This window comes from Sus scrofa, chromosome 9 (assembly GCF_054392235.1).
Source record: "Sus scrofa isolate SSC_HxYL_T2T_F1_AM1 chromosome 9, Sscrofa_HxYL_maternal_Yorkshire_Landrace_v2.0, whole genome shotgun sequence".
Lineage (NCBI taxonomy): Eukaryota > Metazoa > Chordata > Mammalia > Artiodactyla > Suidae > Sus > Sus scrofa.
In genome coordinates this window covers 104375179-104392883 of record NC_139391.1, presented here as the reverse complement: position 1 = coordinate 104392883, position 17705 = coordinate 104375179, and positions in this window count along the sequence as shown.

The following is a 17705-nucleotide window of genomic DNA, read 5'->3' as shown; positions in this document are numbered from 1 at the left end:
CATTTGTATACATAATATTTGTTTTCCATTTTATCAAAAGAAGCTGCAAGTTAGGCTGCAGATATTGCTGAACATGTCTAGACAACAACTGTTTTCAATATATCCTCAAAGTTATGCGATGTTTAATGTATATTTAAACATAAATGAAGGCTAAATGAGTAGTAACCCCTATTAATATTAGCCAGATCACTATTTTTCATCTTTATTTTAGGGGGAATTGGCTATAAGATGAAATCCTCACCTTTGAAAGTTGTAATATTCCATGAAAGCTATATGTGTAATGTATTTTCACTTCTTGATTATTTCAAGCTAGTTAATAATTTTTAAAAATATGAATAATTAATGTAATATACCTGAATAGAAAAGTTAATGTGAAACTGAAAATAGTAGCTATTGGGGGAGATGGAACTTTACAAGAGAAAAAAAAAGGAAAATTAAATAATATAGAAATTAATGAGACTAAAATGACAATAAATGAAAGAGAAATAACATTCTCTAATACCATACACAAAAATAAACTCAAAATGGATTAAGGATCTAAATGTAAGGCCAGATACCGTAAAACTCCTAAAGAAAACCATAAGCAGAACACTCTGACAAATCACTGCAGTATCTTTTTTGATCTACCTCCAAGAGTAATGAAAATAAAAATAAAAATAAACAATTTGGAGCTAATAAAACATTAAAGCTTTTGCACAGCAAATAAACCATAGGAAAATGATAAGACAACCCACAGAATAGGAGAAAATCTTTGCAAACAAAGCAACTGACAAAGGATTAATCTCCAAAATATACAAGCATCTCATACAGATTTATATTTAAAAAAAAACAAAAAACAAAAAATGCTCATAAACTGGTACAACTACTCTGGAAAACAGTATGGTGGATCTTTAAAAAACTAAATATAGAACTACCCTATGACTCAGCAATCCCATTCCTGGACATATATCCAGAGAAAGTCATAATTCAAAAAGATACACACACCCCAGTGTTCATGGCAGCATGATTTAAAATATCCAATACATGGAAGCATCTTAAATGTCCATCAACAGAAGACTGGATAAAGAAGATTTGTTACATATTTACAAGGAAATATTACTCAGCTATAAAAATAATGAAATAATACCATTTTCAGCAACATGGATGGACCTAGGGATCATCATACTAAGTGAAATAAGTCAGAGAAAGACAATATCATATAATATCATTTACATGTGGAATCTAATAAAAAATGATACAAAGGAACTTCTTTATAAAATAGAAATAAATTCACAGATTTTTAAAACAAACTTAATAGCTACCAAATGGGAAACCATGGTGGGTGGCAGGGATAAATTAGGAGAATGGGATTAACACATACACCCTATTATATATAACATAGATAACTAAGAAGGTTTTACTGTGTAACATAGGGAGGTCTAGTGTGTGTGTGTGTGTGTGTGTGTGTGTGTGTGTGTGTGTGTATCTGATTCGCTTTGCTTGACCCCTTAAACTAATATTATAAATCAACTATACTCTGATAAATTTTTTAAAACAAAAATAAAGTATGTTTGATGATTAGAAGTGAAAAAAATAAAATGATGATAATACAGTAATCTAGATACATGACTGCTACATATACACATGCTGTCCAAAATCACGGTGTACCTCCTAGATTTTTAATGTGGAAGCCTTGATGAATGATTATAATTCATGAGCTAAAATTGACTACAACACCACAAGAAAACAGAAGAAAAACAATGTTAAACACAGTAAAACCAAATCACTCAGAATTTAAAGGAAAAATCATGCAAATGTGGGAAAAAATTTGAGTTTTGGCAAAACTGTAGAGGTAGTTCAGGCCTCTGTGTTTTAAATATTAACTCCTGTGCCCCCTGTACATAAAAAAAATGAATGCCTGGCTCTATCTTCCCTAAGTGGAAGCCTTTCTTTAATCAGCAGATGTGGCACTGGTATGGCCTGCAGGGGAGAATTTTCCACTTACCCAAAGTTCCTATCAGCCTTCCCTTCCTAGGAACATCAAAATTATCTACAATCTAAATAAAAGCAATACATTTGCAATGAAATATCACAACTTCAAGACATATCTTCTTACTCTACTTCCAGATTATTGACTGTAAACTGGTTTATGTAGAAATTCTGAAGGTGGCAGTGACTATTACTGAGTTTTTATTATGCATCAAAATCATGCTAAATATTTTAGATGAATTATCACAGCTTATCCTCAATACACTTTTATGAGTTTCCAATAGTCAGTGATTCATCAGCATTCATTCTATCTTTTGGAGACATTCCAGAAAATTATAAATTTTAGCAGTGCAAAATTGTTCATTTTCAAAGTGTCAATCAGTTGAATATTAAAAAATAAAAGAGAACATTGGTAAAAATATTTGTGTGTGTGTGTGTGAGAGAGAGAGAGACTAAGAGGTAGAGACTAGGATAGCAACTCAATCTTTTGTTCTGTTCATTTCTGCCACATTTATTAACTGAAAAGACTGAATAATTGCCTATGATCTTACTCAAAGTGCTAACCTAATATATTCACATTATAATAAATAAAGGAGATATTGTATCATCCTTAAGACCTGTCATTATTCCAGTAAAAAATAAGTTATAATTAAACAGAGTAATTCATATGACCATTTATATAATAGAAAAGATCATCCATTTAAAAGCCCAATCACAACAAAAACTTTTTCTAGTGGGAAAATATGCTTTTCAAAATGAAGTATAGTAGTTGTATACTTTTTTCTGTATTATTCGCTATTAAAATTTCATGATCAAATTATTCAGTACTTTATAAGCCCTAAATGTCCAATATCTTGAGTATTTCTGTAGCTAAATTAAGGTGAAAGATTGGAAACTTTCTAGATATCTTTGTCAACAAGTATATTGGTTTGGCTTCACCATTTTTTTTTTTTTTGTCTTTTTTTTAGGGCCAAACCCACAGCATATGGAGGTTCTCAGGCTAGGGATGGAACAGAGCTCTAGCTCCTGGCCTATGCCACAGCCACAGCAATGCTAGATTCAAGCCTTGTCTGGGACCTACATCATAAATCAAGGCAACACCAGACCCCCAACCCACTGAGCGAAGTCAGGGATTGAACTGGTAATCTCATGTATACTTGTTGGGTTCATTAACTGCTGAGCCACAATGGGACCTCCAGTTTGGCTTAAACATTTGACTGCTACAAGGAAAAGTCACTGCTCTTCACAAAAATATTTTTTTCTTTACAAATAGAGAAGAATATTTGTCTATGTAGATCACTTGATTTACTAGATTTAGAAGAATTACTGATACAGATTTCCTTAAACAGGACTCAGTTTTGAATAATGTAAGAAGTTCTTTGGACAAATTTTTAAATAATTGAAAAATAAGTGTATGGATGTACATAAAGGAATAAAGCAAAGATGGTGGAGCTAAGGTGTGGCTTTACCCAACAGATCACAAAGAGACTAAGCCAGCAGTCCTTTTGAAAGTCGTAGTTTATACACCTCTGATTCAAAGATGGTCTGAAGGGACAGGAAAGACTGAAAATGCTCATCCAGATCAGATATAGTTAATTACCCCTCCTTATGTGGCTCTTTGCAGCTCTTGAGAGTTGGGAAGCAGCCTTTCATGTATCCTTGAATGGGAAAATAATTGCCCTATCCATGAAGTTCATCAGAGAATTTTATTCTGCAGCTTGAAAAATTGAGTGAGCAAATATAAAACATGATAAAGATTTTGAATATTACTTGTTTTATTTTTCCACAGCTTTCTGGTAAGTATTTTCCTTTCTTCTACTTTCCAGGAAGCAAATGAGTCTTTACATTTATGTACCAGCTACATCAGGACCTTTCTTAATTTTCTCCTACAAAATGAAGATTTAATATGCTTTAATTTGGCAAAACATCTTATCTTACACTTGAAGAACTGACAGCACTTTTTCCTTTGCAGTGAAATGAGCAGTGGCACATTTCTCAAGGATTATTAACATGTTATTAAAATCCATACTTTGAAGAAAAAAAAACTCCATCATTTTAAAGATTCAACATATATACAATCAAATGGATTTTGGACCTTACTTGAGCATGATCCAATTATTTTTATTTGGTACTGATTCACTGATTGGTTCCCTAGTGACAAATTCAGGAGAAGGGTGGAGGTTCTAAACAAATCCTAGGCCTTGAACTCTTATCTTCCTCATCAAAGTAAAAGCATCACTACCCTCATCAGTGTTGCCACAACTCATAGAGCCCAAGACTGTCAGTACATTGCTTTTCATGAGCATCAACTACTTTGAAAGACAAGAATGGAAACAGGTCAATGAACTATTTATTGCAGATTATTTAAATTTCTTTCTCTACAGACGCCTTTATACAACATCAGCAGGCATTGTAACCATACTCTTTATAACAATGTGGGCTGACATTTTTGTCAATGATTTGGCAAATAGCCATGTCTGAGGACTTTGTCATTTTCCATGTTCTGCAGCTCTTCTGGAAATGTGAGTAGATTTTGATCTTTCTACTTGTTGCCTACAACTTATGCTTGGCAACTTTAGAATGTTGTACTAGGGTTAAGAGATGCAAATGATAATAAAGAAATGACTGCATGGAAGACTACAAAGAGCAGAAGGTGCATTATCAGTTATTTGGTATAATATTTCTGCTTTCATAGTCACCTCAGAAAGATTGTTTTCAATCATTAAAAGATGTCCTTCCTTAAATTCCTGTGCTTTGCCTACTTCCTGTTGTGTCACAAAACATTTACTATAATTTTCTGTTTCAAGTAATTTATCTGAATTTTTTTCCTAAGTTTTTTTGGCCATGTCCACAGCACATGTAGGTTCCTGCCAGGAATCGAACATGTGATGCTGCTGTGGCAATGGTGGATCCTTTACCTGCTTTGCCATGAGGCAACTTTCTGAATTTTTTTTATGAAATATCACCCTTTGGAGACATTCTTTCTTAACTCAATCTTGACCATTTTTTTCCTAAGATAATATTTAAACTAAGTTGGGGGGAAATTTAGAAAAGATACATGGTTTTACCCTTTACAGCAGCAGGACTTAAGTTCTAGACTGTAAAGGGTCTTTTCTTTTCATTAGAATACATATTGTTAGGTAATCCTGGTTTCTTTAGCCAACTATGGCAGAGAACACAGTCCTCTAAAAAAGGGAAAATGGATCACATTCTGTTTTGTGTTTTATACATATAGCATTATAGGACAAAATATTTGTTTTTTTGTTTGTTTGTTTGTTTTTGTCTTTTTAGCTATTTCTTGGGCCGCTCCCAGGGCATATGGAGGTTCCCAGGCTAGGGGATGAATCAGAGCTGTAGCCACCGGCTTACGCCAGAGCCACAGCAACGCAGGATCCGAGCCACATCTGCAACCTACACCACAGCTCACGGCAACGCCAGATCGTTAACCCACTGAACCCGCAACCTCAGGGTTCCTAGTCGGATTCGTTAACCACTGCGCCACAACGGGAACTCCAGGACAAAATATTTGTAATTGGTTTGTTTGGATACAAAAATCAAGAATAATTTGGCCTCTTAATTTTAGCTGTCAGGGTAAATACTGAAAACCCTAAACCAAGATGTCACCCATTCAGAAGGGTCTTTTGAAAATCTTAACATACTCAAAATATATTGGTGTAACATCCTTTCATTTAATTGGGAGGGAAAAATTTATTCACCTAAGATATGGACAAGTATCTTCTGATACGTAAAAGTCTATTCTCTTTCTTTTTTTTTTTTTTTTTCTGTCTTTTTGCCTTTTCTAGGGCTGCACCAGCAGCATATGGAGGTTCCCAGTCTAGGGGTCCAATCGGAGCTGTAGCCGCTGGCCTACGCCAGAGCCACAGCACCACGGGATCTGAGCTGAGTCTGCAATCTACACCACAGCTCATGGCAACGCCGGATCCTTAACCCACTGAGCAAGGCCAGGGATCGAACCTGCAACCTCATGTTTCTTAGTCGGATTCATTAACCACTGAGCCATTATGGGAACTCCTATTCTCTTTCTATTAGGATATTTGTGGACATGCTGATCTAAGAAAAATATAAATGAAACTTCTTTAATTCTTAAACTAAGTAGAGCTGAATGATGTAAAGTAGAAAGTATAAAAGAAATGGATGAGAAATTACAGATTCACCTCATGGTAAAACTTTATAACCAGTTGATGACTCAGATTTTTAAATCCTTATAGAGAAATCATTTCATAGCATTTAAGTATCAGGAAAAAGATTTTGACTTAATGTGTCTTTAGTGTTATTTAATCAAAAACATGTGTATTCAGGAGTTCCCATTGTGGCTCAGCAATAACGAACCCAACCAATATCCACAAGAACATGGGTTCAATCCCTGGCCCCACTCAGTGGGTTAGAGGATCTGGCTTTGCTATGAGCTTTGGTGTAGGTTGACAGATGCAGCTTGGATCTGGAATTGCTGTTGCTGTGGCATAGGCCAGCAGCTGTAGCTCCAATTTGATCCCTAGCCTAGGAACTTTCATATGCCATGGCTGCAGCCCTATAAAGCAATATATATATATATTTATATATATATATATATTTATGTATATATATATTTTTATATATATTTATGTATATATATATTTATATATATATTTATGTATATATATTTATATATATATTCTACTCTTTATCATTCCTCAACATATTTTGTTCAAATTCTATAAATTACGTACATTAGGAAAGACAATCCATACTCAGAGTTTAGTGAAATACATTAAAATACCCAGTAAAAATATGGTACTTTCATTTTAAAATGAGAGAATTTTTATATGAAACATATATTTGCATATGTGTATGCACACGTTGAGGTGGTAGTGGGCTTATTTGGGGAATGTATTAAATTGTGTGACTTTTAGTTTGCCCTATAGAAATTGTTAATCATAGGCATGGATGACTTTGTGGTCTATATTCCATAGGAAAACTACCATTTTGTAAATCACCACAAAATTATAGTTGTTCAAAGCTTAAGCTTGAAAATATGTAGTATTTGCAAAGGGGTTAACATAAATTAGAGAATCTGTAATATCTTAAAATGTGTTAAGGCTTACTGTTTCTGACAGGTACATAAAGAGGGAGAACAATATATAGAGCTTTCAGTCCTCAAATAAAGGAGGTAAAGGGAGCATTGCTTCAGGGGGAAAAAAAAGTAGCTATAGGAAAATTTGTTATCCATGAAAATTTACTCTTGAGAAAGTGCTAGATAATTGTGCTTGGATTTTATGTGTGCAGAAATCTGTACATATGAACCCATTATCAGTTTCTCAGCTACACAGTAATTATTTTTCGAGCTGGAGTTTGTTTCATGTGTATTCCAGCTGTTGGTTAAGTGTTTATGGATGAAGTTCAATGTATTAGTAGCTCTGTGGCTGCTCCCTCTTTGTTTGCTTCTTCTGGCCCATTTACCAGTCTAAAAAAACACTTTACCTAAATAATCACTTTCTATTACATTTTTCTGTATATACTAACAGAACTACCTATGATTGTTTTATGAGTTATTTGCAGCAAACTGAGCAAATGAACTAAAAATGAGTTACTGTTTAATACTGGTATGAAACATGTATTTGCATTTTAGTTTTTGTGGCTTAAAGATAGCTGCATTTTTTAACATTTGTGAAAATAAAGACTTTCATTATATAAAAAATGATTTTGCTTTTCATTTTTATATTAAAACATATTTTGCATGTGTTTGACTTCAACATTGTTTGATATTGCTACTATAATGGTATGTTAACTACTTTGGTCTATGCATGAGTTATTGACATATTAACTCATATTTTCTATTCCCAAGTGTTCTCAGATTCTCTTAAGCTTCTATGAACACATTGCAGAAATGCTCTATTTTGCACTCATGAAGGAGAAGTGTGACATAGCTAGGAAAACATAAATGTTTTAAAGTCTTCTTTCCTTGCCTGTGTGAAATTTGAGTCAGAAGCCTCAGCATCACCTGAGAATTGATTAAATACACAAGAATCCCAGATTCTAACCTAGACCTACTGAATCAGAATCTGTAGTTTAATAGGATCACCAAGTGATTTACACACACAAGAAAATTCAAAAAGCTCTGATTTAAGTCATACTTAAATTGGACTACCTGGTTTATTTGACCTGTTCCTGGTAATAGTTTAATTTATTAGTAGAACAACTTAAGAGAGTAAAGCTACATAAGCATACTAAGAATAGAGGAAACCCATCAGACTTGAAAATTGCTATAAACATTCTGTTAAGATTTGTCATTTGGCCTGTCAAGCTCATAAATGCTATTTTCAGATGGTAATAAAACTAGTCTATACAACTATAAATGTAATAAATTCATTGAGTAATAAAAAATAAAATTAAAAAAATAAATCTAGTCTATATGTCAGGATAGAGGGTGAGGTGAAACTAAGACTATACTCTCCAAATTTTCTAGAATGTATTATTCTATCTGCTTGACAATATTCATGACAAACATTTATATTTACTTCATGTAAAGAAGGAAACAGGTCAGGGGTAGGTAAGGGATAGTAACACTGGAGATATCCCCTGGAATTTATCTGACATGGAAATTATCCCCTTGAATAAAGGGACTCTACAGAATCCAGTAGTTTTATATATTATACAAAACCTAGGGCATATATTAACTGCTACAGAGATTTGCCCTGGGCCAAATAATAGGCTAGATTGCTTACCTGCAAGATATCTGGCATGGGATGCAGAGCAAGGGCAAGGAAGTAGAATAGAAAGATTAGCGCTTATTTCTAGAATAGAATGAGTATCTATACAGTGATAGAAGAGTCAGTAAGGCCTGTGTGGAAGAAAAAAGTGAGCTTAGAACTATCTTAGCTCAAAGAGCCAAGTCAACAGCTACTGTTCTGCTCTAATCCTACTTTCAGGCTACACAGTTGAGGATTACAGTCTTTATGGAAAGATGGGCCTATGTAAAGAGAAGAGTAAGTAAACAGTGGTGGGTAGTTTTATAAACTCCACCCTCTCAGTATTAAAGAAGAGAACTTAGTTATTGGAGACCTCTGAGGAACTGTCTCAAAATGGAAATATGGATTGTAAGAAATTGTTACATATCTTCAGCTTTTGATATAGACTAAGGAGCAACATTCTCAGAATTTTCTATTTGTCTGAACTAGTGTGAAACATCAACACATGTTAATGTTACATATTTCCTCAAAGACATGTGAGGAATCATTAAAAATAAAGGTCCTATAAGATTGTGAACACTATCTGTATTGACTATTAAGTTATCTATGTCCCTTTAACGTCCCCATTCCCTTCCCATCCCAGCCCTGTCACCAGCATATATAGCATGTTTATAGAAGTATAAGTAGGGATATCATGGAATAATCAACTAAATGGACAGTTTAGTCACTAGGATACAGAAATTTCTCCTACAAATAATTTCTTGCTGAAATGTGTTATTTTGCTACATTATTTACATCTGTTGTGTTATTCCAAAATATTTAGCTCTGGTTCCCATTAAAAATGAAAACATAGGAAAATCCTGAACTCATCTTCACAGACATGCCAAATCTATAGCTACATATGAAACAATTTCCTCTGAAATAAACAAAACAACTACCTGAGGAATGCCTACACATAGAGCAAATGAGAAAAAACCCACATCGAACTGGGAAGGAGAGGCTGAGACACAAATCTACCATGAACTCCATCCCTGACATGGTAACTAACATTCAGGAGGAAACTTAAAACTCTGATCTTCTCCGTGAGGAGTGAAATGTTTGAAGGCCACATTGGGCTAACTTTTAAGCTCTGAAGCTGAGAGATGAGATTCCAAAACATCTAGCTTTGAAAGCCAATGAGTCTTATATCCCTGAGATCCACAAGAGTATAGGAAACTGGAAAATGACTCCTAAAAGGCTCAGAATCACCTGTTGCAGGGCCAAGAACAAGAGGTATCTATACTATATATGAAAGAGGCTCATTTTTTAACCTTAAAATGTCAGCTTGAGGGGAAGATGTTTAACTTAACACATAAGCGGGCCTGATGGGATACTTTCTGGGCACAGAGGCTGGCAAACACCATCTTCAAACTCTTCCCTTACCTTGCACCAACAGATGGTCACCATCTCCCCCAACCCCATGAACACCATGCTTATGGTGCCCCCTCTGCCTTACTCTAGTCAGAAAATCCCAGTTTTTGTATTTGCTGCACTAATTTTGGAGGCTGCTTCCCAGGGGATACCCTTTGGTCACTTGGAGGCCAGAGGCGAGAGGTCCTTCTCTTACTTATTCTTGTTGGACAGTAACAATTGGAGAGACAGTTCTTGGCCAACTACCATGTCTGGGAGACCGCATGGACAACAGACTGAAAACATCCCCAGTCTTTCTGTGAAAGAAGCTTATAATTATAAGCATAATTGGGGAGTTCCCGTCGTGGCGCAGTGGTTAACGAATCCGACTAGGAACCATGAGGTTGCGGGTTCGGTCCCTGCCCTTGCTCAGTGGGTTAACGATCTGGCGTTGCCGTGAGCTGTGGTGTAGGTCGCAGACGTGGCTCGGATCCCGCATTGCTGTGGCTCTGGCATAGGCCGGCGGCTACAGCTCCAATTTCACCCCTAGCCTGGGAACCTCCATATGCCGCAGGAGCGGCCCAAGAAATAGCAAAAAAGACAAAAAAAAAAGTAAAAAATAATAATAATAATAAGCATAATTGATAACTAAAGACAGGTGATCTGGATATGGCTCCTTGATGGCAGTTGCAAAAGTCAGGGATCTGTACAAGTGTATAAGCTCCTTGCTGGGAGATACCAGTGAGCTAAAGTGAGGCAGAGGGAGAGCACAGAGATGTTCACCAGCCTATGTTCCTATCTTATACCATACATGAAAATTAAGTTAAAATGGATTAAGGACTTGAATGTAAGACTTGAAATCATAGAACTCCCAGAAGAAAGTATAGGCAGTAAACTCTTTATCATCAATCTTGCTGAAATTTTTTAAAATTTGACAACAAAGGCAACAAAAGTAAAAACAAACTATATCAAACAACTCTAAAGTTTCTGCAAGGCAAGGGAAACCAATAAAATAAAAGGCGAGCCATAGAATGGAGGAAAACCTTTTCAAACCATGTATGTAATAAAGATTAATGCCCAAAATATATAAAGAACACATGAAATTGAATAACAAAAAAAATATGACTTAAAAATGGGCAGAAGATCTCAACAGACATTTTTCAAAAGAAGACATACAGATGCCAATAGTTATATGAAAAGATGTTCAACAACACTAACCATCACAGAAGTGCAAATCAAAACTACAATATGATCTCACCTCACAACTGTTAGCATACATACCACCAAAATGACAAGAGGTAAGTGTTGGTGTATAGATGGAGAAAAGGGAACCATTGTGGCTGTGGGAAATGTAAATTGGCATAGACACTTGGAAAACAGCTGGAGGTTCCTCAAAAAATTAAAAATAGAACTACCATATGATCCAGCAAATCCACTACTGGGTTTTTATCTGAGAAATAAAAAAACACTAATTTGAAATACATATGCACTCCCCATGTTCATTGCAGCATCACATACAACAGCCAAGTTCTGCAAACGACTTGAATGTTCATCAAAGAATGAATGGATAAAGAAACTGTGGTATGTGATATACACAACAGAATATTATTCAAACATAAGTGAAATCTGGCCATTTGTGATCTTGAGGGCACTATATTAAGTGAAATAAGTCAGACAAAGACATACAATATGATCTCACTTAACATATGGAATTAAAAAAAAACAAGCTCATGAATACAGAAAATAGAACTATGGTTGTGAGAACCAAAGGGTGAGGCTGGATGTGTGTGAAGGGAATGTGTGAAGGGAGTTAAAAGGTAAAAACTTCTAGTTATAAAATAAATAAGTCCTAGGCATGCAATGTACAATATTATGACTGGTTAACAATAATGTATTACACATATGAAAGCTGCTAAGGAAGTAAATCTTAAAAGTCTTGGTGATAGAAAGCAATTTGTAACTATTTACAGTAATAGTTGTTCACTAGACTTACTGTGGTGATCATTTTGCACTATATATAAATATCAAATCCTTATGTTGCACACCTGAAACTAAGATAATGTTAAACAGTCATCTTTAGATATCTGTAAGCAATTAGACCAGGACTCCCACAAATACCAAAATCCAGGGATGCTTAAGTCCCTTAAATAAAATGGCATAATACAGTTGATCCTCCTTGTCCATTAGTTCTCTGTCCCCAGATTCAACCAACCACGACTGAAATCCAAGTTTGGTTTAATATATGGATGGGAAACATAGGGATATGAAGCCACAAATATGTGTAAATTACATATTTTTTAAAAATGTATTCAGCTCTTCTAAGAAGAGTAACAACAAGGATAGATGAAAATAAGTAAAATAAGTATGGAATGAAGGAGCTAGTTTGACTCAGTAGATATAAAGTTTAGCATTTGTTGAAAATAGGAAGAGATGGAAATACCAAATATATATAACTCAGTAAATGTGTATGACATTACATTTGTATGAGATATAGAGGTATCCCATTTTTCCTCTGTCAGTATAACACAGAAAAACAAAACAAAACCAAACAAAAACTATACTGTACACCAAGTCTCTTGTTGTCTACAGCTGTGGCAATGCTTGACCCTAAGTCTCTCCAATATAACAAGGGTAGATTTTGACACCAACACCTATATTTTGGACTCCTTTTCTCCTGAATCATGTACATTAGGATTCAGGTGTAGTGAACCTTCTACACTGTTTGCATCATGTACTATGTTGTAAACCTAATTGATCTCTCTCTCCTAATCTATCACTGTGTTTTAAATTGATTTTAAAATTAAATGATTTGATCATCTAAAGTTCTCAGATTTTTTTATTCTAACATCTGGGTTAGTCCCTGGAAGTATACTTGGAGGATACAAGTATATCAAGGTAATATGTATAAAACAAAACTCCACAGTTTTTATACTGGGGTCAAAAAAAAAGTTTCTGTTTTTTTAGAGTAAACTGGCATGCAATATTAAAAAAATATTCAACAGCTTGCTAAATAAACAAAAAAGTAACAATGTATGGAGTAGAAAGCCTGGGTATTAAGTAAGTTTCTTTTAGCATCTGTTTGATCATAGGTGCCTGAAATCATTTGACTAAGAAAGACTTAGGCTGGTTGAAAAAAATAAAATAAAATAAATAAATAAAGGGAGTATAAGATCTGTGTAGACCAAAGGTCATGAACAGTTAGTAAGGTCTATCATGAGAAACATTAAAAGAAAAATCCCTGGATATCTAGGGAAAGGAAAAGCTTCTAATGTTAATGATGAAATGGGCAAGTTGATGTGTGGGTTTAACTATTCACATCATTAAATAGAATAAACCGTCATGGTCAACTAGTTTAATTCACTGTCCCATTGTAGAAATATTTACAAACAAAAATGTTCAAAGTTCATTGTATACTGATATAAGGTTCACTTCTAAACATTAAACTCCATGTTTGACTCATTTTTACATACATGCTGAATGCTATATTTATCACTGTTGAAAATGTGCCTTAGATGCTAAAACATGAATTAACACAATTCTTCTACAAAGGATCAGATAGAAAATATTGCAGGCTTTCCAAATCAAATGACCTCTGTGGCAGTTGCCCCTACTCAGCTCTGTCACTGCACCACAAAAGCAGTCACAGACAATACCCAACAAATAGATGCAACTATGTTCCAAGAAAAACTGGAACACTTTGAGATACATATTTTGAATCAAGATGGCCAAAATTAAGACAATGAGAAAGTACTAAAGGCAACATGGGAAAATCAGCAAAAAATATACAAGGGAATCCTCATAACATTATCAGCTGATTTTTCAGCATAGACTCTGCAAGTTACAAGGAAGTAGCATAATATATTTTAAGTGATGAAAGGAGAAAACCTACATCCAAGAATACTCAAGCCAGCAGGACTGTTGCTCAGCTTTGGCAGAGAAATCAAAAGTTTTACAGACAAGTTTGGAATTTTCTTTTAAAGCTAAGAAAATTCCAAACCATCTTTACAACAAATGCTAGAGGAAGTTTTCTAGAGAGAAAAGAAAAGGTCACAACTAGAAACAAGAAAATTATGAATGGGAAAGCTCACTGGTAAAGGCAAACAGCAACTATATGCCAAAAAATGGACAACTTAGAAGAAATGGACAAATTCTTAGAAAAATACAATCTTCCAAGACTGGACCAGGAATAAACAGAAAATATGAACAGACCAATCACAAGTACTGAAATTGAAACTGTGATCTAAACACTTTTAATAATAAAAAAAAAGTCCATGAACAGATGGCTTCTTAGGCTAATTATATCAAATATTTAGAGAAAAATTAATACCTATCCTTCTGGAAGTATTTCAGAAAGTTGAAGAAGAAGGAAAACTCCCAAGCTCATTCTTTGAGGATACCATCACACTGATACCAGAACCAGACAAAGATTAACCCCACACACACACACACACAAATTACAGGACACTATCATTAATGAACATAGATGTAAAAATCCTCAACAAAATACTAGCAGGCCAAATACAGCAATAAATTAAAATACACTGTCAAAATACAGTACACCATGATCAAGTGGGATTTATCCCAGGGATGCAAGAATTTTTCAATATGTGCAAATCAATCTGTGCAATACACCATATTAACAAATTAAAGAGTAAAAACTATACGATCATCTCCTTAGTTGCAAAAAAAAGCTTTTGACAAAATCCAACACCCATTACTGATAAAACCCCCCAGAAAGTGGGCCTAGAGGGAACCTACCTCAACATAATAAAGGCTATATCTGACAAACTCACTGCTAACATCATTCACAATGGTGAAAAACTGAAACCATTTCTGCTAAGATCAGGAACAAGACAAGGATGTCTTCTCTCACCACATTTATTTAACATATTTTGGAAGCTCTAGCCTTGGAAATCAGAGAAATAAAAGGAATCCAAATTGGAAAAGAAGTAAAACTGTCACTCTTCACAGATGATATGATATTATACATAGAAAATCCTAATGATGCTACCTGAAAACTACTAGAACTCATCAATGAATTCAGTAAATTTGCATATTCAAAATTAATACACAGAAACCTCTTGCATTTCTATATGCTAATAATGTAAGATCAGAGAGAGAAATTAAAGAAGCAAACCCATTTACCATTGCACCATAAAGAAGGAGATGCCCAGGAATAAACCTACCTAAGGAGGTAAAAGACCTATACTTTAGACGTTAGAAGATGCTGATTAAAAAAAGTGAAGATGGAGTTCCCGTCGTGGCGCAGTGGTTAATAAATCTGACTAGGAACCATGAGGTTGTGGGTTAGATCCCTGGCCTTGCTCAGTGGGTTAAGGATCCGGCATTGCCGTGAGCCATGGTGTAGGTTACAGACGCGGCTCAGATCCTGTGTTGCTGGGTCTCTGGCGTAGGCCAGCATCTTCAGCTCCAATAAGACCCCTAACCTGGGAACCCACATATGTCACATGGGTGCAGCCCTAGAAAAGACAAAAGACAAAAAAAAAAAAAAAAGTGAAGATGATATAGACAGATGGAAAGATAAATGATTTCTTGAACTGGAAGAATTAATATTGTCAAAATGACTATACTACCCAAGGAAATATACAGATTCAATGCAATCCCTATCAAAATACCAATGGCATTTTTCACAGAACTAGAATAAATTTTTTTAATTTATAAAGAAATACAAAAGACCCTGATTAGTGAGTAATCCCGAAAAAAAAAAAAAAAAAAAAAAAAGAAAAGAAAAAAACAGAGCTGGAGGAATCAGGTTCCCTGACTTCAAACTGTACTACAATGTAACAGTCATCAAAATAGATAGTATTGTGCTAACATAAACTGACATACACATCAATGGAACAGGATATGCACCACAACTTCTTTATAGATTCCTCTGTCCATGGACACTTAGGTTGCTTTCATGTCTTGGCCATGGTAAATAGTGTTGCAATCAACATTGGAGTGTATGCATCTTTTTGAATTATGGTTTTCATCAGATAGATGCCCAGGAGAGGGACTGCTGGAGAAATAGATCAGTGGAATAGGACAGAAAGCCCAGAAATAAACCCACATGCCCATGGTCAATTAATCTATGATAAAGGAAGCAAAAATATACAATGGAGAAGAGACAATATGTGGTGCTGGGAAAACCAGACAGCTACACATAAAACAATGAAATTAGAATATTCTCTAATATCAACATAAAAATAAACTCAAAATGAATTAAAGACATAAATGTAAGACTGGACACTATAAAATTCTAAGAAGAAAACATAGCCAGAACACTCTCACATAAATCATGGCAATATATTTTCAGATCCATTTCCTAGAGTAATGAATAAAAATAAAAATAAACAAATGGGACCTAGTTAAACTTAAAAGTTTTTCACAACAAAGTAAACCATAACCAAAAAAAGCCAACACACAGAATGGGAGAAAATATTTGCATGTGAAGCCACCAATGAAGGATTGATTTCCAAAGTATACAAAAATCATGTGCAGTTCATTATTTAAAACAACAACAACAAAAAACCTCTGGAGTAGCCATTGTGGCACAGCAGAAACGAATCAGACTGAGGATGAAGGTTCAATCCCTGGCCTTGCTCAGCAGAATCAGGGATCCAGCATTGTCACAGCTTGGATCCCATGTTTCTGTGGCTGTGGTGTAGGCCAGCAGCTGTAGCTCCAATTTGACCCCTGGTATGAGAACTTACATATGCAGTGGCTGCAGCCTTAAAAAAAAAAATTTTTTTTTAATTAAAAAAATAAAACTTTAAAAGTGGGCAGAAAATTTAAATAGAAATCTCTCCAAAGACATACAAATGACCAAAAAGCACATGAAAAAATGCTAAACATCACTAATTATTAAAGGAGTGCTAGTCAAAACTACAATGAAGTATCATTTCACACTGGTCAGAATGGCCATCATCAAAATGTCTACATAAAAAAAAAAAAAATGATGGAGAGGTATTAGAGAAAAGGGAACCCTCCTACACTGTTAGTGGGGATGTAAATTGATGTAACTCTTATGGAAAACAGTATGGAGGTTCCTTAAGATACTAAAAATGGAACTACCAAATGATCTAGCAATCCCACTCCTAGCCGTCTACCTGGAGAAAGATATATGCATTACAATGTTGATCACAGCACTCTTTAAAACAGTCAAGACACATAAGTGAACTAAATGTCCATTGGCTGATGAATAAAGAAGAAGTGGTACATACATACAATGGAATATTAGTCAGTCATAAAAAATGAAATAATACCATTTGCAGCTTATCATATTAAGTTAAATAAGTCAGGTAGAGAAAGTAGAATATATGATATCACCTATATGTGGAATCAAAAAAATAGTGCAAATGAACTTATTTATAAAACAGAAACAGACTCATAGACTTCAAAATCAAACTTATGGTTACCCAAGTGGAAAGCTGTGGAGATAAATCAGGAGTTTGGGATTAACATATGAATAGTACTATATATAAATTAGATAATCGACAAGCACCTATTGTATAGCATAGGGTACTCAATATTCTGTAATAAGTCATATGGGGAAAAATATGTAAAAGAATAGATTTATGTATATGCATAACTGAATCACTTTGCTGTACACCTGAAACTAATACAATTTTATAAATCAACTATACTCTAATATAAAAT